Here is a 22,874-nt window from a genome sequence, read left to right as displayed (position 1 = left end):
CGTGGGAAATTTTACACATATACCATTCTGTCCAAATCCATGAAAATGGTTGGATTTGGACAGAATGATCTTCCACTTTGTATAGGCTTTATTGGCTATATGGTTTATTTTTTTTCATGGTTTTTTTTTCAATATCATTTGATAACTCTACATTCATGCTTCAGGTTGGAAAGTGGATTTCAGGTTCGATAGTCTTGAGAAGGTATTAGCCACCGGTGTCATAAGTGTTTTTAAAGGGTATAAAGAATCTGAGAGTGCCTTGCCTCACATGGACTTACAAATCCAATGTATTCTATTGATTCCAGCGACGTCCGAGATGATATTTTTGGAATACTTGTCCCCTATCCTTTTCAGATTATATAGTAATTCTTGGCCTATTTTTTGACTACCTTTGTTAGTTAAATTGAAGTAATCTGCTCATCAAGAGTAACGTCCCTTTTTATTTTTTGTGCCTAACGTGATTTTCCTTTGTTGTTGTTGTGATGTATAAACGCTAATTTACATAATCACATCTCCATTTATGCAGACTACTGAGGAATAGAAATGTTCTGATTCAACTTCAAATGCACAAAGTGCTCTGCAGAGATTAATTTGAGTTGATTTAGTTTCCTTTTTATGGAAATGTTGAAATTGCGAAGCATGATGATTGGAAGCAAGAAGAAGATAGGAAGGCTCTTCAATTCTTGAAGGTATTTAGCATCTTTATTTTGGAACCTAAAGAAGCATGATATTTTTCTTGGGACCGACTAAAAATAGAAGGTGTACCACATAAATTGATAAATTGAGATGGAGAGAGTAATTTATGTTGTTTTCTGAAAAAGGTTCTTCTTTGTGGTAGGATTGTTGATCTTTTGCTTATTGTGAATATGCTAATTTTGAACGATTGAAGCATAATCTGTGGATTACAAAAAATCCAGCCAAAGTAACATGAAATAATTGACCAAATTTTAGTACTTCGAGCTGATTTTGTACTGAGTTTGGTTCTATTTGCAGTTAAGAAGGTGCACAGGCAGAGCTCTAGAATTTGGTTTATCATCTCAATGAAAGCTCTCTGAATTGAATTGGTTAACTAAAGGAAGCCAATGTTTCCTTTCATTTGAAATTGTTGACTACCAATTGTAATTATGTTAACGTGTCGCACCAAGTATCGTAGTATGCGATAAAAATTCGTGGTATGGACATCATGATGTCTTTTTCGCGAATGCTTGTTTCATGGAACTCTTTGTCATCCTAAACTTGCCACTACATTCAAACATTTTCTGTGTAGAGTATGCGTGAGAGGACGGATAATGACAACTAATAAAGTTTTACTTGTCGCTCTTTTGCATCTTCTTTTCCTCTTGCTCTTTGTCTCTTCAAACTCAACTATAATTGTATTTTGGTGTGTAACGCATGATTTTGCTGGCTAACTCTATCTCATTCTGCTCTTCAGTTAAGATTATTAAGTGGACGGAAAAAAAAAATTATCACGACTAACAGAAAAAACGTATAAAGCAGAAATAATTTGATCTAAGTTATGGAAATTATCTTGACACTTTATTCCTTTTGTTAATGAATAATTTTAGCAATTGCAGCTAACTGCTCCTTTGAGCAGCACATATGCTCTGGATATGACATATTCTACACACTTAATTGCATTTAGTTATTGAAAAAAATATTGAGAAATCAATATCTGAGTGTTGGTTGCAAGTTCCTAACAACAGTTGCTCCCCATTCTGCTTTGCCAATAGTAAAAGAAATGATCTTTTACATGCTTTGGTATCTGATTAGCTACTAAATGCTTAATAGAAATGTTCTAATTCTACTTGAAGTGCACAAAGTGCTCTGCGGAGATTACATATAAGGCAGATAGAAAATTTTCTGACAGCAAAGAATGAGCCAAAAAATGAAAGCACAACCAATAATGAAGCAGATAGCAAATCTCTAAGGCAACAACAGCACATTCATTCGACATAAGTAATAATTAAATTCATGATTAATAAAGATAATATGAAGTTGCATAGGTAGAGTCATTTCACCATATCACATATCAGCAGCAGCACGTTCATTCGACATAACTACAAAATATATAATTGCATAGCTAGAGGCATTTCAGTAAAACCAATCAGAGATTCTTTTCTTTCTTAACGACTCTGCGAACCTTGTTGCTAGAGAGTTGAGAATTGAAGTCGTCATCTGGTCCTACTGCTGATGCCTTATTAGCGGATCTAGTCTTCTTGTCATACGTCTTCAAAGGAGATAATTTTGTATTGCAAGCATTACCATCTTCTCACACGGATGATCCACTTTCTGATACGCTTTTCTTGATGGGAGTTTGCAAAACAGACTTCAGCTGAGTTTCGGCCATAAGATCCTTCCAAAAATAAATAAATTTAATAGCAATTGGAGAGCAATACTGTTGTTAGTTGCATAATTTTGACTAATAATTGTTAACTAAATAAATAATGCTGTAAAAGTTTAAATTTCATGAAATTTACCCCGAAAAGCTTATCTCCACTTGAGCTTTGTCCATCAAAAAATTATGGATCCTGTTAAACAGAAAGAATAAAAAAACATTCATCCTCTGAGTGCAAAAGTATTTATACCTAAATTTTGTATGAGGAGGTTTGTGAGTAAAAAATATTTACAGTGATAGTGTCTTCGAATAAACTGTGGTTGTATTCCTTTAGAAGGTCATCATCATCAGTAAGCTTAAGAACTTTGTAGACTTCGACCTGTGACTCAATATTCTCTTGCTTAACAATAACCTTGAACATGAATTTTTTATAAAGAATATCGTCCAGTTCACTTGGATAAGAACAGTCAGCATCCGCAATTGAAGTCTACACCAAATTTCATAGGTTAAAAATATTATAATTGATAACTATAAATATAAATTTGAAATTTAAAATTTTTTATAAACTAAAATTCAAAAATATATGTAATTTCTGGTAAACCTCAAAATTTTTGAGCTTTCATATGCGGGAAAACAATAATCAAAGACTCATCGGTAGATTCATTCAAGTGATGTTGAATTTGATCAACAAGTTCGCTCCATAAGATTGCCAAAATCATGTTCCTCCTATACGTTTCATGGTAAGATTAATAAAAACATAGTATTGTTTCTGTTTTTGAATTACTTACTGATCATGTTTAAGCACAACATTAATAAAGACACTTTGGTCGTCTATAAATTTAAAATTTAGTCACATAGTTTTACAAATACCATTAGTTCATTAAAAATGAAAAGAAGAATTACCGAGTAATTCTGTCTCATCGACATCATGTTGATTTGTTAGTTGGTCAAAAGGGCGCAAGTTAAAGATGTTCATATGAAATGAAGGATTAGTTTGTTTCCTCAACAAATGTCTTTTGAGTAAATGTCAGCCTCAGGTTGTGTGTCGTAGTCCTCAACTTCAAATTATTTGGTCTGACTACAAAGTAGTTCATACGATATAAGCGAATTTCATGTATCTTGTTTCTAAAAAACTTAACATCATACTTTCCGATTGAAGCATGTATATGATCACCCTACAAAATTAGATTCCTTATTAGTGCACAATTATGAAGCCAACAATTATAAGCTCGTATATACTTTCATCACTGCCTAAAGTTGTCCTCAAGATTTGATGTCAAAAACCAGAATGCTACAGTTTGTTCTATATCAATTATGAAGCCAACATTAATGGACAGAAAGAGGAATACTTGTACTACACATATTTCATATATAAGCATAGTTTCTGTATGTTCATCCGATGATAGTCTAAGCAAGGCAACCAATATCTAATATTTGCCAGAGTTTTATATTTTGAACAATACCTCTGTTATTTTGAACAATACCTCTGTTATTATGTACAAAGATACAACTTAACTGATTGTTTATATGTATATATTAGGACAATCAATGTCTAAAGTTATCCTCAAGATTTGAAGTCAAAAAACAGAATGGCACAGTCGGTTCCATATCACTTAAAGATCTGTTTATATGGAAGTCAAAATTATTGGAGCAACTTCTTAGACATTTGAGTAATGTGGAAGAAAGAATTTTCATATAGAATGCGAGTACTTTACGAAGTTTAAAATTATGAGAAAGTTGAATATGTTACCTTAGAATTCTGTAAAACCAATTCAATTGAATACGGTATTTTCGGCTTAAAGCGATCCGGCATAACCCACATTCGAACGACTCTAACTTTGAGATTCCATTGCATCGAGTTGCCTGAAATTTGTTTGATATCATGAACTTGTGTGGCCATATTTGCAAAGCAATTGTAATCAGACTGGTATACTGAGTAGATAAAATATGAAGTTGAAAAGGTTTTGAAAATATAAAGCGCATAAATCATGCAGTTATGGATGTGTAGATAAAATAGGGATTTTTGGTTGGAAGCCCACGTTTGGGAGCACGATTAGTCGTGGGATAAAATCCGACTATTTTGATACCGACTGTTTGATGTTTGATGAAATAACTTCACGTTTGATGCCGACTGTTTTGTTGAAATAACTGGAATTATTCTCTATTCACCCTTTTTTTTAAACTTTTATGTATAAAAAAAGTAATTGAAAATTTGAGAGGGTAGTTGTTGAGTAAAATAGGGTCAACTAAGAAAGTGAGAGAATTCTTTCTTTTTTTAATAACAGCCAGCCCAAATAAAGGGAAGGAAATTATGCTTTTAATAGGCAAGTGTATCAATAAGAATAACTGCAAAAATAAAATCGTGGAAGGATTGGAAGTTTTTTATATTTTTTAAATTTAACTTTATTTTGTTGATTTGTAGTTTGAATTTGAAACTCCAACTATCTTGGAGAATTGTCCTAATTTATTACATGTGTTAGAATTGTGGGTATTCCACTTGTCAACCTAATATGATTTTGCCTTTGTTATTCTATATAGATAGAAGATTTAAAGTAATGTACCATCATATTATTTCTATTCTCCTCTTTACACACTATTATAATAATATTTATATTTTTTTATATAATGTTGTATCTATGATATAAATAATGTCATATTGTTATTCTAAATCGGTAGTTTTGATAATAGGCCAGAGTTTAAACAAAGAAGTTCTTTATTGTTAGTCATAAATTTACTAATATATTTATTTAATTATTATTTTAGTATTACGTACAATAAGCAATTAAATTCTTTCCTTTTCTTTTTAATATAGAATTGTGACTTTTACTTTTCATGAAAATTTAAAAGTATATCTTTATGTTTTAAATTTGTTGCTTGACATTATTAATTGGTTATTTTAATTTTAGTTCCATCTATTATGTTTTCAGTCATGTGATATTGTCCGTATAGTATGACTTTTCTCATTATAATTCAAAAAGATTTCTCATATCAAATTTAATTTTCTTATCCTTCTATATCCCTATACTGAAATTACTTGTTTACATATTTTTCCTCTTTTTTTTGTTTTGTTTCTCGTCTATTGCTATTGTGTTATCCACCACTTAATATTGTTACGCTATTATGTGACCTTTTATTAACTTGCTACTTACTTTATATCTTGTTCATTACTTCCATTATAATATACTTTATATAGATGAAAATAATTTTTTTCTTTCCAATGAAATAAAAATTTCATTTATTTTTAATATTTCATCATATACTATTTAATTTATCAATAATATTTGAATATTTAATTTTATCAACACTATTTTGAATTATCAATTATTTTCTTGCTTTATTATATTCTTTAGATTAGTTCAAAGTATAAATTTTCTCACACTATTTTATCCCCCTCTTTCTAAATTATTTTCCTAAGTATGATATTTTATTTAATTATTTTAGGTTTTAATTCAATAATAGACAAAAAAAATATATGTGCGCACGATCATACTTTATAGTACTTCATCAAAACCTCACGGTATCTTATTATTGAAACTTCTAACAACGGTTATTTTTTAGGTGGATGTGCGGGTACAATAGGATGGATAAGATTAGGAATGAAGATATTCGGGAGAAGGTGGGCGTGGCCCCGATGGATGACAAGATGCGGGAAGCTAGGCTCAGATGGTTCGAGCATGTGCTGAGTAGAAGTCCAAACGCCCCAGTAAGGAGATATGAGCGGTTGGCTTTGACAAGTATAAGAAGAGGTAGAGGGCAGCCCAAGAAGTATTAGGGAGAGGTGATCAGGCAGGATATGGCGAGACTTCAGATTTTCGAGGACATGGCCCTTGATAGGAAAGTGTGGAGGTCTAGCATTAGGGTTGTAGGATAGGGGGTAGTGGAGCTCTTTGCCACTCCGCACTGGGTGAGAGGCTAGTCTGACAGGGTTGTGTCCTAGAGTGCTAGTGGTTATTGTTGTGTACACACTTCTCTTTCACTTTTCATAGCACCGGGCTTTTCTTACATGCTATTGTTATTATTTTTCATCTATTTTATGGTACTTTTGATTCTGTTATTATTTTTATGCCTTCTGTTGTTGGTACTGATATATTGTCTTTTTCGTCTGCTTGAACCGAGGGTCTATCGGAAACAACCTCTCTATCCCTTGGGGTAGGGGTAAGGTCTGCGTATACTCTACCCTCCCCAAACCCAACTTGTGGGATTTTACTAGATTGTTGTTATTGTTGTTGTTGTTGTGTCAGCTTTTAAAAATTTTGATTTAACTTGTATAAGATAAATTTTGCAAGTTATGAATGCACTGAATTTAGTTTACCTTACACGTTAAGCTAAAATATCATCAATATAGTTTTGAAAGCCGGGAACGAAGTCTCATTTAAGTGTAAAGTAAACCAAACTAACTCATTTTTTCCTTACTTAATAACCAATTATTTTTAATGTAGCATTTATTGAGGAGATCATATGGGTCAGTACTTTTAATAATTCAAAACGAAATCATTATTTCTTACATAATAACCCAAACATGCAGAATCTTATAACCAATTAAAATGATATCTAGTCAAAGACAAATCCAATAAACCGTGTAAATTAAATTTGATCAAATATGAAATTAGTTGAAGATTGATAGGGTATCAACCCAAGAAATTGAAGAACAAGATAGAATACAGAGATAAAGCTAAAGAGAGTTTAGAGAGAAGAGAGAATCATAAATGAATTGCATTTTCATGTATGTTTACAAGAGGGAATCTTACAATATATAGTTAGTTAATTAACTAACTAATGGAAGCCTTAACTACTTCCTTATTTTGGTTAATATAAATTATAAAATGACTAAGCTACCCTTCCTAAGTTACTCCTTTCTCAACACTCCCCCTCAAGCTAGGTGGTGCAAAAATATTGAGAACACCTAGCTTGGAGCTTAAATGTTCATGTTGAACTCTGTTGAGGCCCTTGGTAAGTATGCCAGCTGGTTGATCTTTGGTAGGATTATACTTTGTTACTATCAGTCCTTGCACTATCTTTTCTCTTATAAAGTGACAGTCTATTTCGATGTGTTTGGTTCTCACATGATATACATGATTGGCTGCAATCTGTATAGCAGCCTTGCTATCATTGTAAACTTCAATAGGTAAGTTAACTTCAATTCCAATTTCTTGTATAAGTCCTTGTAGCCAAATGAGTTCAGCTACTGTGGCTGCAGTGCTTCTGTATTCATCCTCTGCAGAACTCCTAGATATTATGGTTTGCTTCTTTGATTTTCAAGCAACTAATGAATCTCCAATCTTGATCAAGTATCCTCTTATTGATTTTCTAGAAAGTGGACATGCAGCCCAGTCTGCATCACAGTAGGTTGTGATAACGTTCTTGTTTGTGCTTGACATCAGAATTCCTCTTCCAAGTTGATTTTTGACATACTTAACAATTCTCATAGCTTATTCCATGTGAAATCTTTTAGGTTATTGTAGAAATTGACTAAGAGTTTGTACACTGAATGATATATCAGGTCTGGTCATAGTTAGGTAGAGTAGTTTTCCCATCAACCTTTGGTATGAGTTAATGTTAGCAAGAGGTTCATCTGCTGAGTGGCCAACACTTTTACAGTGATCATCATACTCCTTTGTTGTCAGTTTAGTATTAGTATCTAAGGGAGTTACAAAAGGTTTAGCAGCACCTAATCCAAGCTTTGAAATAAGCTCTAGTGCATATTTCCTTTGATGCATCAATATCCCTTATTTAAATCTTGCAGATTCAATACTTAGGAAGTACTTTAACTCACCTAGATACTTCATTTTAAAGTGATGCTGCAGTGTGCTCTTTGTTTCCTCAATCAGACTCAGACTATCACATGTTATAAGCATATCATCAACATACACTAATACCATAGTAGTGCCTTCAGATGTTTTCTTGATAAATAAGGAGAGATCAAACTGGCTTTGTTTGAAATGAGACCTTGTCAGAGCTTCAGTCAATTTTGCATTCCATTGTCTTGGAGCTTGTTTTAGGCCATACAAGGATTTGATGAGCCTGCATACTGGTTTCTTCTCCCTACCTCTTAAATCCTTATGGAAGCTCCATGTAAATTTCATCATATAAATCCCCTTGAAGAAAGGCATTATACACATCCATTTGATGTATATGCCACTGCTTTCCAGCTGCAATTGCCAGCACTGTTCTTACTGTCTTCATCTTAACTACAGGGGAAGAAGTTTTCTGGTAATCAATCCCCTCTTTTTGACTGTATCCCTTTGCCACTAGTCTGGTTTTAAACCTTTTAATTTGACATATAGCTTTACTTTGTAAATCTATTTACACCCTATAGGTGTTTTGCCTTCAGGAAGAGGGACTATATCCCATGTATGATTACTTTCTAAGTCATCAATTTCTGCTTTCATTGCTTCTATCCATTTTGGATCTTTAACAGCTTCTGAGTTGTTTGTAGGGTCAGTTATAGTTGAAGAAGTGGCTATGTATGTTTGATATGTTGGGGACAGTCCATCATAGGTTATGTATTTTGAGATAGAGTAGGGAACTTCTTGAAGAATATTGAGTGACACAAAATCACTCAGCCATATAGGTGATTTTTTTCACTATCAGATAGGATCCGTATCCACATGCTGCACGAACAACTCACGTGTTGCACGGACAACTCACATGCTAATAATATCAATATTTGGATCCACACGGACAACTCACGTGCTAATAATACCAATCCAATCATCGTGGTCACATGCACAATATCATAATCTGCCCGGCATAGTCACAGGCATAACAACACAATCCGCCCGGCGTGGTCACATGCACAATATCATAATCCGACTAGCATGCTCACATGCATAACAACACAATTCTCCCGGCGTGGTCATAGGCACCCAGTTCGAATCATATCACACAGAAGCAAGTATATAATAATACATGTATATGATGGATAAATATCGGATTCCATGCTCCTGGACAAGTATAATAACATGCTAAAGTGTAGGCATGTGCAATGTGTATTATCATTGCTCAAATTGGGAATTTATCACAGAAAATAGTAATTACCAAGTTTATTCAGAGAATTTGTCTCTTCGTAACATCAAGTATGGCTCAAATAATTCACAATAATGGTACAAAATATGAGAAACATTATAGCTTTAAGCTTAATAGTCAACTCTATGCATATCATAGCCTAAACACTACCCCGAGCATGAATAAATACTCCGGTGCTCGCACATGGGCTCAAACCCCACACATATGCGCACCCATAGCACATAGCTATTACAAATAATTGAGGAAACTAGTGCCTCAACCAAGTTTAGATAAGATAATTACCTCAAACAAGCCAAATCCAATACCGAGAAAGCCAAACAATACTCTAGAAATTTCATCTTGGGCGTACCGACCTCTGAACGGATCGAAACTAGTTAAAAGTAACTCAATAACATCAAATAATGCCAAAGGAACAAACCCAATCCATAAAGGCTGAATCTTTAAATCAAAGCCCGAAGTCAACAAAAAGGTCAAACCACGGCTCGCACCTTGTAACCCGACAACAACAACAACAACAATCCAGTAAAATCCCACTAATGGGGTCTGGGGAGGGTAGTGTGTATGCAAACCTTACCCCTACCCCAAAGGAGTAGAGAGGCTATTTTCGAAAGACCCTCGGCTAAAAAAAATAAAAAGACAAAAGGACAAAAGGAGACAATATTAGTATCACCACAACAATCATAGGAAAAATAGGAACACCATGAAATGTAGAAGAAAGATGCACAGCAAAAGCGATAGCTAGTAAATAGGACATGCACTGAAAGCGAAGTAGTAAAACACAATATTGGTACTAGCTATCTTAGACAAAAACCCTACCTGACTAGTCCCACAATGGTACGAAGTAAGTCAAGACTCAACTACATCCTAACCTACAACTCTAATACTCGACCTCCACATCTTCCTATCAAAATATGACAAAAATTACCAAATATGACAACCCATTCAATTACGAGTCCAACCATACTAATTTCATCCAATTCCGACTCTGAATCGATATTCAAAACTCAATTATTCACTTTAGAAAAGTTTTTGATAAAATCCCCAATTCTCCAATCAAAATATGGATTAATTTAAAAATTAAACTTCTGTGATCATATTAAAATACAAAAATTGTAGTTAGATACTGACCCCCATGAAATAAGAGAAGAACGTCGTGAAAATCACCTAAATCGGAGCTCTAGAACTCAAGATATGCTCAAAATACCAAAAGAGCGTAGTCTGATTTTTTATATACAAGGATTTTTGCTTTTGCGACAAAAGCTCCGTACCTGCGCATTTTCAGATGTCATTTCCGCTTTTTCGGATTATTTTTCGCACCTGCGGTGTCGCAGATGCGGACCCAACTTCACATTTGCGAAGCACCAGCACCAACTCTCTTCTTTGACACTAAAATGAGTATAATTCTCTCATACGATGTCCAATTTCGACGATTCTTTTTTTAATGATTCTGTAATTACGATACAGATCTAATGCTTCAATCAAAACATAAATTGGAGCTCATTTACTTTATTTGATACTATTTATTCTTGAAGAAACGACGTTGAAACATAAAAAATGAGCGCAACACAACCCAAACCTATCTGAAACTCACCTGAACCCCTCGGGACCCCGTTCGAACAAACCAATAAGTCTCATATCATTACACGAACTTACTCGAGACCTCAAATCACGCATAAAAATATCAAAATCACAAATCGCACCTCAAATCGAACTTAATGAACTTTTGAACTTTCAACTTCCAAAACTCGTGCCGAACCATATCAAATCAACTCAGAATGACCTCAAATTTTGCACACAAATTCCAAATAACATAAAGAAGCTATTCCAATTCCCGAAACCATAATCCGAACCCTATATCATCAAATTCAACTTCCGGACAAACTTGTGACCATTCCAAACTTCAGATTTCCAAGTTTCGCCAAATAGTGCTGAAACCTTCTAGAAATATCCAAATACAAATTCGGGCATATGCCCAGGTCCAAAATCACCATTTGGGCTTAACGAAACCATCAAAACTCTGATCCGAGGTCAAATACTCAAAAGTCAAACTTGGTTAACTCTTCCAATTTAAAGTTTCAAACATGAAATTCATTCTTCCAAACTAATTCTGAATTATCTGAAAACCGAAACTAACGATGCACACAAGTCATAATACATCATACGGAGCTACTCATGCCCTCAAACCACCGAGCGAAGTGTAAATGCTCAAAATGACTGTTCGGGTCATTACATTCTCCCACACTTAAACAAACGTTTGTCCTCGAACATGCCCAGAGTCATTCCAAAGCATCAAATCACCGTGTAAACTTACCATGCCCGGACTCGGTGGTGATCCCATGTCACCCTACTCTATATAAGTCTGACATCACCACCTAACTGAAGATCCTCACTTCATCCTTAGCCCATAAACCTTGGTGCCCAATTTCCAACATCTGGAATTCCTTACAAGACGTGAATCTCGCATCTACACCATGTATAAGTCTGAAACAGTTGTACCGAGACATAACCATAACCCAAGATGAAATCACATGATATACCACATAACTCGTATGCTCGTAGCAAAAGATTTCGATCACGGTAGTTGCTCAAAACAAACCCGATATCAGTAATAAACCTCATATCGAGTGAAACCTTGTTCAAAACCTTCGTACAATGCCGATGATGAAAGAAACACGCAAAAACTCATAACCACTCATTAGATCAATAAGTCATGGAGCTCCCTCTCATCCGACAAGAACCTAAGCCAAATCCTAGACCGACTTCCGATATTATTCTTTCAAATATACTGTAATCAAATTCGATAGCAATCACTTCAGGCCCAAAGACTTCATCTCATCAAATACAAGCTACTCTACTGACATGCCATACCAATACTACCTAGAGACATAAACTGTGCAATTCGTGCACCAATAAATAACAATTCAAATGTATTTAAATATGGAATCGCAAGTTCAACAGATACCACCACAAGCATAATGCTACGAACCCATCACATATAGTAGAATCAAGATAAATGAATCTAAAACAAAGGATCATATACCAATATAACCCGGCTGCAATGCGTGACCCCATCCAAACACTGGTCCATATGAAATACCTCAAGCTACAATGCTCAAAATCAACAACCACGCGCAATTCAATATCAAGTACACAAAGTGCATGACTATAACCATGGAGAAGCAAATAACACAATATACCATAGTCCGGAATGACCGTAGCCAAGGCGCAATCAACCATTCAACACCCCAATAACCATTTTGCTCGAATTCTGCTACAAGGCCCAAACAGAACCGCATCGGTGTGAATATATCCAACAAATCACAACCCCTCGTAGCATAGAACAGTAACACATAGAACATATCAAATACGAATAAAATCAATTCTAACTGAATGGAACATCTCTCAATAATAGCAATACAGAGTAAACAAATCTAACCCGATGTAGAATACACATCCTCCCCGAGCCTACCAATGGGCCCTCAAATCGACTCTGGTCATCCATAAATGGATAAATAGCCCTCCAAAGTCCTCAATGATGTAACCATAACACGTATCACCATCTAGCTAACTTTGGCCACATATTCACAGTCCGCAATCCCGAAACAATCTACTTCTAAGAACTTCTAGTCTCCAAATCCATAAAACACATGAATCACCATAGTCGATTCTAACTCCACCACTCGAATGACTAACACATATCTCATACATAATCATCCCCACGAGAATTACTTTTATAATTCTTCTATGTCACATAGCAAAATCTGAACATTAGCAGTCGATCAACCAGGCGAGTACTGCAATACCAATGGAGCATCCGTAAGTTAAAATACAATGCGCCTTCTGAAATGCACACCCTGCTCAAGCAATACCAAGTAGTAATAGCATTTATCTAGTCATCTGAAACCGTACATGTTATCTAAGAATTCATGACCTTCCCTTCAAAACTGAACCATGACCTTGCACATGCAAATCTCAACCCCACACAACACACTGTATCTATTATGCCATCATATGAAAAGCACGAGAATCTCGTAATCAACTCTGAGTCATCAACAGAATACATACCCGATCAGTCAGAAACCTTCCATTTGATCCCATCAAGGAGAAAATCACAATACTCAACATGCTCCTCACGCCGGTAGGAAATATCCATCTCAAACCGTGGTAGAAACTATCGAGAACTCTTCGAAACCCATTTGTACATAACCAAGCCATCAGAACTGAATCTCTCTAACTCAACCAGGTCACGCAGGTCGCCAAACCCAAGAGTATTGCCACAAAATACCTGTAGAGACTCATCACATCATAAGTATCATAAGAACCGATCATATCCATTACTGTGCTGATCCAACCTACTACTAAGTTGTCATATTTCTCTAAGTTCCTTTTGAATTACCCTCAAGTTGAAACTTCTCCCTGCCAGAACACCACGATCCTTACCCAAAGCTCACCACAAGAGATCCTAGCATAAAACCACATCGCCCTAAGGCCCATGAATAGTTGTATTCCTTCTTAAGTACCCCCAAAGTACCACAACCAAGTCACCCACTCTGAAGAGACCTTCTATGAATTTAAAATTGTTCCTTTTACCTTTCTTCTACTGAAATGTAGAATCCATAGTCATATAGAAATACCGCAAGTCCCGGCACCACCCAATGCAAATCTCAGATCTTAGCCATATACAAATCCGAAAAATCCTCAAATGCCACATATGAATCTTAAGCTATTTAGAACCTCCTCGAGAGTCATCCACTCTGCTCAAATCTCAATTGCACCGCCCAAACGGGCCGAACGACCTATACCCCATTAGCACAACAACACCCAAAGAAGTAACCCCGCCTTAACGCAACTGAGCAAATTCCTACTCCGTGCGCACTACATCCTTCACGAATAATAACTCAATCATTTCATAATTCCCATATACTCATAAAGTGTAATACACCATGCATCCAGAAATTTCCTTGCTTAAGTCATCCTCAAAGCCAATATCTGCAAGATAACCGATCCACAAATATGCTTCAGACCGAAACTAAAACAACACATAACCATGCAAACAAATCGTCGATATATACTCCCCCACTTAGCTCAAAGCTATAGAATAAAACATCTGATAACTCACCATACCTATACTCTATTACTGTTATAACCCCGCAGTGAGTTTTAACTGAATTCTTCACAAGCTCATGCAACACAAACCATAAAATACTTCAAATCATCTACTAAGCTCGAAGTCATCCTCGTGATAGTCAGGTCAACTTTCTTAACCAATCCAAACTCAAATTGCAATACATATAACCCACTGGTATAAAAGAAACCCTCCATACAACATCATAAGGATCATACATTCGTGGATTACCTCGCAGGTGATAACCCTCCTACTTAGCCTCAAACTGATATCTCTCTATACCCTTTTTATATCTACAACTACTGCGCAATCACTTAATCTTCCTAAGTCTGAACTCATCCACAAGACATGTGAATATACTTCATTCCGCAAATAAATGACATGAAAGTTCACTCAACACGATCATAACTTGAGACTGTACAACACATCAAGACAGAATTCAAGCATCAAATAGTCTTTTCCACATCCCAAGCAAAATCTTTCGGTCATATCAAAAACCATGTGAGCGTTTACCGCAATCACGTCATACTCATCACATAACCATCCAACCACTCACCGAGCCATAAATTCCACTCATAGGGACACTACCGGACATATGAGTACAAAAGCACATGCTCACACAATTAAACTACCGAGCCTAAGCTGCGGTCTAAACCTGGCCTCAAGTCCTCTAGATTGGTCCATCGCCAAAACACAGAAAACATATCTCGCGCCTCATCCATAGAATCATAAGTCGTCGATGTACAATTGATACCGAGCGCTCCCAAATGCATACGAGTGAGTGGAAGGAATTCAAAAAGATATGCTTCAAGCTGAATCAATGCCGCACGATAAGGAAAGAAAGATGAGAAGTTTAACCTAGATGCCCTGTAGCCTCTCGAAGATAGGTATGGACGTCATCAAACCGATCCACAAGACTCTACTAGACATTTGCTCATGACTCATAGAACCTATGAACCTACAGCTCGGATACCAATTTGTCACGGCCCAAAATCTAACCCGTCGTGATGACACCTAATCCAACCTGCTAGGTAAGCCAAATAACAATAAAGCACAATATAGTGATAATGATAAGAGTCAAAAATAAAATAGCTGAATTTTTATACAACTTCCCAAGGATTGGTAGTACAAGTCATGAGTCACTAAGACTTAGATTTTTATAAAATTAAATTGAAATAATTACAACATCTGTTTGAAATGAAAATGAACAGAATCCGAATCTAAAGCTACCAAGGAAAAGTGATAGCCATAACTAGAACGCATGTACATCTTCAATACTAGCTCCCGCCGTACACATCAACATTAACTCCAAGATCTGCACGCAAGATGGAGAAGCGTAGTATGAGTACAACCGACCCCATGTGCTCAATAATTATCCTAACTAACCTCGGCGAGATAAAAGAAGCAAGAACTATAGATGATACTCACTAACACCCGTGCAATTCATAATTTCAACAAGTATAAAACAGATATATGATCAAATCAGGAAATCTCAAGTAAAACCACTTTGATACTTACAATTCTTTGTTTAAAAGTATTCTGCTCAGTCAACAATCCAACATATAAGTAAGATGCAAGTAAATCACGTAAACAATCAAGGAAATTTCAAATAAAGATGAAATACCACAACCAAATATCAGTTAATTACGGCGTGCAACCCGATCCAAATATAGTAACCAGCTCTCCCACAACTCATATCAATCAAAAACCCGTCGGTTTCTCACAATATGCGTGTATACCGTTAAGAGAAAAACATGAAAGGGTGACCCTAGGGGGATGGATCCGTATCCACATTATTGTTATTATTATTATTATTATTATTATTATTATTATTATTATTATTATTATTATTATTATTATTATTAGTAGTAGTAGTAGTAGTAGTAGTAGTAGTAGTAGTAGTAGTAGTAGTAGTAGTATTAGTATTAGTATTAGTATTAGTATTATACTACATACATGTTATTCTAAGTAACATGCCTTAGCCTCGTCACTACTTCGTCGAGGTTAGGCTCGGCACTTACCAAGTACATGGGGTCGGGTGTACTCATACCACACTATGCACACTCATGTGCTGCACGGACAACTCACGTGCTAATAATATCAACCGCACAAATAACTCACGTGCTGCATGGATAACTCACGTGCTAATAATTTCAATATCTGGATCTGCACGGACAACTCACGTGCTAATAATACCAATCCGCCCGACGTGGTCACATGCACAATATCATAATCCGCCGACATGGTCACAAGCATAACAACACAATCCGCCCGGCGTGGTCACATATATAATATCGTAATTCGCCTGTCATAGTCACATGCATAACAACACAATCCGTCTGGCGTGGTCACAGGCACCAGTCCGAATCATATCACACAGAAGCAAGTATACAAGAATACATGTAAATGATGGATAAATATCAAATTTCATACTCTTGGACTAGTATAATAACATGCTAAAGTGTAGGCATGTGCACTGTATGTTATCATAGCTCAAATCGGTAATTTATCATAGAAATAGTAATTACCAAGTTTATTCAGGGAATTTGCCTCTTCGTAACATCAAGTATGGCTCAAATAGTTCACAATAATGGTACAAATATAAGAAACATTATAGCTTTGAGCTTAACAGTCAACTCTAGATATATTATAGCCTAAGCACTACCCCGAGCATGAATAAATACCCCAGTGCTAGCACATGGGCTCAAACCCCACACATATGCGCACCCATAACACGTAGCTATCACAAATAATCTAGGAAACTAGTACCTCAGCCAAGTTTAGATAAGATACTTACCTCAAACAAGTCAAATCCAATACCGAGCAAGCCAAAAAATACTCTAGAAATACCATCTCGCATGTGCTAACCTCTGAATGGCTCGAAACTAGCCAAAAGCAACTCAAGAACATCAAATAATGCCAAAGGAACAAACCCAATCGATAAAAGTTGAATCTTTAAATCAAAGCCCAAAGTCAACTAAAAGGTCAAACCCTGGCCTGCACCTCAAAATCCGACAAAAATCACAAAATATTATAACCTATTCAATTACGAGTTCAACCGTACTTATTTCATCCAATTCCGACTCCGAATCGATGTTCAAAATTCAATTAATCACTTTAGAAAAGTTTTAAAAAAAAATCCAATTCTCAATTCAAAATATGGATTAATTCAAAAATGAACTTCTGTGATCATATTAAAATAAAAAAGAATTGTAGTTAGATACTGACTCCCATGAAAATAAGAGAAGAACGCAGTGAAAATTACCTCAATCGGAGCTCTAGAACTCAAGATATGCTCAAAATAGCAAATGAACGCAGTCTGATTTCTTATACACAAGGATTTTCGCTTTTGCGACAAAAACTCCTTACCTGCGCATTTCAAACTGTCATTTTCGCTTTTGCGGACTATTTTTCGCACCTAAGGCCTGCGGGGTCGCAGATGCGGACCCAACTTCACATTTGCGAAGCACTAACACCAGCTCTCTTCTCCGACACTAAAATGAGCATAACTCCCTCATACGATGTCCGAATTCGATGATTCTTTTTTCTATGACTCCATAATTACGATACGGATCTAATGATTCAATAAAAATAGAAATTGAAGATCATTTTCTTAATTTGGCACCATTTATGCTTGAAAAAACGACGCCGAAACATAAAAAATGAGCGCAACACAACCCAAACCTATATGAAACTCACCCGAACTCCTCGGGACTCGTCCGAACATACCAACAAGTCCCATATAATAGCATAGACTTACTCGAGGCCTTAAATCACGGATAAAATATCAAAACCACTAATCGCACCTTAAATCGATAATGAACTTTTGAACTTTCAACTTCCAAAATTCGTGCCGAACCATATCAAATCAACTCAGAATGACCTCAAATTTTGCACACAAGTTTCGCATGATATAACGAACTATCCCAATTACCGAAACCATAATCCGAACCCGATATCATCAAAGGAAACTCCCGGTCAAACTTATAAACATTCCAAACCTTCAAATTTTTAACTTTCGCCAAATAGTGTCGAAATCTTCTAGAAATATCCAAATAAAAATTCGGGCATATGCCCAGGTTCAAAATCACCATCCGGACCTAACGAAATTATCAAAACTCTGATCCGAAGTTAAATACTTAAAAGTCAAACTTGGTTTACTCTTCTAACTTAAAACTTCAAACATGAAATTCATTCTTCTAAACTAATTCCGAATCACCTAAAAATCGAAACCAGCGATGTACACAAGTCATAATAATCATACAGAGCTACTCATGCCCTCAAACTACCGAGCGAAGTGTAAATACTCAAAAAGACCGATCGGGTCATTATAATGGCATCTCTGAACCTAGATCCTGGAACTCTTGAGCTGGATTTCCTATATATTGATGAGTAGTTTCTTCATAGACCTAAGGTTGATCATATGTATCCTTTGATGTATAGTTAAGTTCTGGTTCCATAGTATTACTTGGAGGTTGAATCGATCTATTTGTTGATTGATCACATGTCTGTATATCTGAGGCCTAGTAGTGAAGGGCTTGCAAATATGAGGTTATTGATGTTGTGAATATAGGCATTTTCTTAAAGGGAAAAACATCCTCTTTGAATACTATATCCATATTAACCAAAAAAATCCTGTCCTTCAAGTCATATAATTAGTAACCTTTCTGAGTTTCTGCATATCCCATATGGACTGCAGTTTTGGTTCTTGACATTATTTTGTCATGTTGCTGAACTATCTTGGCATAAAATTAGCATCCTAGTACCTTTAGATGATTATAGGATGGTGGTTTCTAATATAGTCGCTCATAGGGAGTTTTGTTGCTGATAATAGTACTTGGCATCCTGTTTATGAGATAAATAACAGCATTCACATAGTGTCCCCAAAATCGTATTGGTATTTTAGCTAATTAACTAACTAATAGAAGCCTTAACTACTTCCTAATTTCGGTTAATATAAGCTATAAAAGTACTAAGTTACCCTTCCTAAGTTACTCATTTCTTAACAAAATATAATTTATCTTATTTCTAATAAAATTTTGTTTAAAGTCTATTTTGATTTTGTTGAAAGTGCCAAGTGGCATTTTCTCAATATGCCATTTGGCATAATCTCATGTTTCACTACCCTTCTTTTAATATAATATAGATGATATAACTAATCATTTTTTGGGTTGAGAGTTAAAAAGGGTTTTCGTGAAGTAAATAATTTAGCCAATTATTCTTCAGGTTGAGGGTTCTTCGATGTGAATAAATGATCTAGCCAGGATCGAATTTACGTGGACTCAAGAGATATCACATGAGACTGCTTCGTCGAAAATTTTACTTCACACATATATATAAATAATAAGTAAAACAAAAATACATCGATAAAATTATAAAAGTGACACCACTTGCAACACAACGGCTCACCAGTCTGATGGTTATTAGTTTTAGGTTGAATTAGAGAGGTCGGGAGTTAGAATTCCTTTTGCCTCTCCGTAATACTTTTTTACTCCTTCACATAATTTAAAACTTTACGAGCTGCTAGTAATTCAAAACCTTGAATTGTATTTTGTTAAATCGATTTGAGTTATTTTTTATAATATAATATATATTATAATAATTTATTCATTTGTTCACTCTTCTATATATTGATACCGCTTATAAAAAATTCTTTGTACGCCACTGAATCTAGCTACTTATTATTTGAAAACCAAAGCAGATATGAAACATATATAAATTGTTATTAGACATCTATATAATAACGATCCTCTATTACATCATTTCATTATAACAATCAATTTTTTTTTTTGGAATTACTTTTTCTGTTGTGTTATATATGTTCACTATAACATTACTTTAGTATAAGAGAAAAAAATATTGGAATAAGAGCCCGTTTGGATGAGCTTGTTTTAAGTAACTTTTAAGTCAAAAGTCATAAATTAAAAATTCTAGTTTTTGGCTTTTGACTTATTTTTGTCATTTTAGCTTAAAAACAAGTGTTTAAAATACTACAAAATAACTTAAAAGCACTTAAAATAAGTTCATCCAAACGGGCTCTGACACTATTACAAAAAGTTTTGACAGTAAAATAAAAGAACTTAACTTTTGTACGACATAAGAAAATACATGGCAAAATAGGGAAAAAGAAAAACGAAAGAAGAAAAGAAAGAGAGAAAAATGAGATGAGACGGCAGTGAGGAGAATGAGACGTCTCATTTAAGGAGAGTCCGTCCATTTAGGGCATGTTTCATCCGGTGATGTGCATCTGTGCGAATTGGAGATTGCATTAGCAAAAGCTAAGGAAACTTGGGTTAGTTTATGGTATTGTGACAATTCCCACGAGTATGGCGGACAGTTATTTGGGACCCTTCAACCTCAAGCCCAAGTCCCCTTCTTTATATAACTTCCCTTTCACATTTTCCCCATTTTCAACATCTCTATCTTTCTCCCTTATGGCTGCTCGTCACTGTCTTTGCTCCTCCTCTAGCCCCACTAGTGTTTCCTCCATTGGGTCCCATCATCAACCTTCACTTCTTGTTTTCTCTGGTACGTTTATTATAATATCCCCCAACTTTCCTTTTTTTTTTTTTTTTCTTCTTCTCCATTTTTGTTGGAAAGATTGTAGATTTACTTGTTCAATTTATTAATGGGTATGTACATGTTGAATCTTGAAAGTACCCAGAAACCAAAAAGTTTACTTGTTTCTTGTTACTGAGATGAGACGGGGGATTTTTGAATACTAGTGTTATTGGGTCCTTGAGACCTTAGAGCATCGTTGTTTTATCGTTAGGTTCAAAATGAGTCCTTTCCGCTGCACCAGAGGAATGTGTTCTGCAAGTGGTGTCATCCATTGTCATTTATAACGTTTTTAATGTTCACATATCATTTTTATACATATAATTTGTTAAATATTTCGACGAAGCGGTGTCACGTGACACCGCTTCACCCTTGGTAAATCCGCCCCTGTAGGCAATGTTTAGAATTGAATTTTATCTGGTTAATCTGCAATTCCAACTATAATAATTGGATCATTCTCAGTTTAGCATTTATTTTCTGCATTATCTCGTTTACAGTTTATTTTAAATTTTGAAAATAATTATATATTGTACTGACAGCATACAATAGAGTATCATAAAGGGTACTTTGGTGGGTGTTGGAGAAGAGACAAATTTATATTAAATATATAAATGCCATAAAGGTTATGTATGAAGGATCTGTCACTAGTGAGATAATAATTGTAAGAGACACAAAGGAATCTCCCATAGCTGTGGGTTTAAACTAGAATCGACATTGACCCCGTACTTGCTCACCCTTATGGATGAGCTAACTAACACTTACAAGATCACATCCCATGGTATATGTTATTGCTAATAATATTATGCTAATTGACGAAATCAATGAGGTTGTCAATGAAAAGTTTGAATTGTGGAGAAACACTGTAGAGAGTAAGGGTTTTAGGATAATTAGAAGTATATATGCATTAGAAGTTTCGTCAGCATAAGAAGAGTGAAGTCGAGGTGAGATTATACTGGATTGCGGTGCCTAAATGCAAACAATTAAGCTGTCTAAGCTCAATGTAGTAATGGTATAATAGATGAAAATTTTACACATAGATCAAAATAGGATGGTTCAAATGAAGTGCTACTGGAGCGTTGTGTGATAACACGATACGTACCAAAGTGAAATGTGAGTTCCATAAAACAGCTATAAGATCATTAACATTATGTGAGAGTATATATTGGATCACTAAAGTTCAGCATTTTCACAAGATAAGTGTCATATATATGCGGATGGTAAGATGGATATGTGATCTTATAATATTAGACAAGATAAAGAATGACCACATTCAACATAAGGTGCATGAGGATATATTAAGAATAAAATGAGAGGTCGCTTGAGATATGGTTTGGTCATGTACTACGTTGACCTCCAGATGCTTGACCTGTAGTTGTAAAACCATGGTGAGTGGAAGTGCTTACAACAAAGTAGACCTAAAACACATGTAAGAAATTTTCTCAAAAGACTTACGAGCTCTTGGAGTCCGTGCAGGCCTAATGAAAAGTAGGGCAAAATGAAAAAAAAATATATTTATGTAGGCGATACGAATTAATTTGAAATTTGTTTTAGTCATGTTAAGACGTTTTCTATAGGTCCTATGTAGTCTAGGAGTCTTTTAGTCCTATCATATATTTATATGCCAGTAGAAAACATAGAGAACTTCTAGTACTTTTTATTTTTATTTTATTTTGTCTAATATTGGTACTGAGATGAGCTTAAATGAAGCGACATGGATAATGAGGATTGATATAGACAACCCCAACTTGCTTGAGAATGAGGCTTAGTTGTTGTTGTTGTTGTATTATATATCAAGATTCTTGATGATTTTGCATTCTGAGAACTTGGTAC

The 22,874-nt window shown here is 35.2% G+C and overlaps 2 long non-coding RNA genes across 2 annotated transcripts; both read right to left on the bottom strand.

Annotated features, from left to right (window-relative positions):
• Positions 1-1,913: 1,913 nt before the first annotated feature.
• On the bottom strand, positions 1,914-2,857 carry LOC108945987 (uncharacterized). Its single transcript, XR_001970211.3, has 3 exons — positions 2,628-2,857; positions 2,478-2,528; positions 1,914-2,353 (listed from the first exon to the last, which is right to left on the bottom strand). It is a non-coding gene; the product is annotated as an uncharacterized lncRNA (long non-coding RNA).
• A 336-nt stretch (positions 2,858-3,193) lies between these two features.
• LOC138904781 (uncharacterized) lies at positions 3,194-4,411 on the bottom strand. The gene is made up of 3 exons (XR_011413475.1): positions 4,086-4,411; positions 3,482-3,510; positions 3,194-3,413 (listed from the first exon to the last, which is right to left on the bottom strand). It is a non-coding gene; the product is annotated as an uncharacterized lncRNA (long non-coding RNA).
• Between the last annotated feature and the right edge of the window lie 18,463 nt (positions 4,412-22,874).

Source organism: Nicotiana tomentosiformis, chromosome 2, assembly GCF_000390325.3.
Source record: "Nicotiana tomentosiformis chromosome 2, ASM39032v3, whole genome shotgun sequence".
NCBI classification, from domain to species: Eukaryota; Viridiplantae; Streptophyta; class Magnoliopsida; order Solanales; family Solanaceae; genus Nicotiana; species Nicotiana tomentosiformis.
The sequence above is the reverse complement of the archived record's forward strand: the minus strand, read 5'-3'. Positions and strand labels throughout refer to the sequence as shown.